Raw genomic sequence first — 1466 nt, 5'->3', positions numbered from 1 at the left:
TTTTTTATTACAAGATTAAGTTTTATTAATTAATATAAGATGTTTTAAAGGTATTTTTCAAGAATTGAGATTTATTGGGTATTTTTACCCGCATGATTTTAATTTTTAACGGTGCACAAATTTTATCGAATCGAGGAACTTTTTTGAGTGTTCGGCTAAAAAATTTCAAAAACTTTTCAACACGAAATATTTTTCGAGAGTGCGTTTGGATTTAATGAGCCTACATTTAAGCTCATGGGCTTAAACATCTTTTATAAATTTAATTAACAACATTAGTGCCCACTAACATTCTAATTAACTATATTATTTAATTCCAAGCACCTCTTTACCTACCCAAAACCCCACAACAACCGACACCCACCCCTTTTCCATTCAAAAGTCTATCGGTTTCATCAAATCTCAGCTGAAGCTTCGGTCACCTCCATTCTTGGCAAAGGAATAATCTTCTTGGGTCTCCCTCTTCGTGAGTGGTTCACCAAATCATCTCCAGGCACGCATTGTACCTTTGTTTTTGCTTTACTTATGCTGTATACATGCTGTTAAATGTTGCATCGTGTGTGAAAATCTCGGTCCAGCCTAGTACATGAAGAATCTTTGGTTTTTACATATGTTCTTGCATCTTTTGATCAACTACTCACGTCTTTCCCATTTTTGTGCAAGGGGCTGTCAAGTTAGTGATGTTATAGGGTTGTGCAGGCTGTGTTTAATGATGTATAGGTGCTGGAGATTCGGGTTGCCAAGCTCGAGGGAAATTCGTTCGGTCAAGCGCATGTGAGGGTGTGTGAGGTCAAGATCGAGAGATTTGGTTTGTCGGCGGTGCGAGGGCTGAACCAAGCCTTGGACCAGGCCCTGCTGGGTCTGAGACACGGTTTAGAGAGGCTTGACCGCTGTTGGAACCGTCCTCAAGGCCGTTTGATCGAATGCAAGTGCGAGGGGCTAGGACTCGGATGATGGGTTGTGTTGTTTCTAAGCTTTCAGCAGGTTGCAGCCTGCAGGGAGCTGGGGCCGTGAGTCTAGTGGGTCCAGCAAGGTCCTAGGGTGGTCTAGGTAAGGTGGAGTCGATGCTTGAACCGTCGGTGGTGAGCTAGGATGTGACCTTGGAGGTCAGTGCACAAGGGTGATTTAAGTGGGTAGGACCTAGAGATTCATTCAAATGCTGGACCATCAGCCGTGGATATAAGGGTCTGAAATTAAGATTTTTGGACCATTATAGAGTTTATAAGGTGTGGTAAAAGTTGGGAAAAATTCGGTTAAGTTTCGAGTCGATTCGGGTTAAAACCGACACCCGGACCAAGTTTTAAAACGAATCGGTTAAGTTTTGAATTTGGCTCGAGTTTACGTCTAGGAATGATTTTAAAAATGTTTTGGGACATTTTAAGGAGTTTGGTAAGCTTCAGATCAAAATAATTAGTTTTGGATTTATTCGGAATTTAATCGCCGCACGAAACTTTAATTAAAGAATTAAT

The sequence above is a fragment of the Primulina huaijiensis genome, chromosome 17, assembly GCF_012295235.1.
Source record: "Primulina huaijiensis isolate GDHJ02 chromosome 17, ASM1229523v2, whole genome shotgun sequence".
NCBI classification, from domain to species: Eukaryota; Viridiplantae; Streptophyta; class Magnoliopsida; order Lamiales; family Gesneriaceae; genus Primulina; species Primulina huaijiensis.
Note: the sequence above shows the minus strand (reverse complement) of the source record.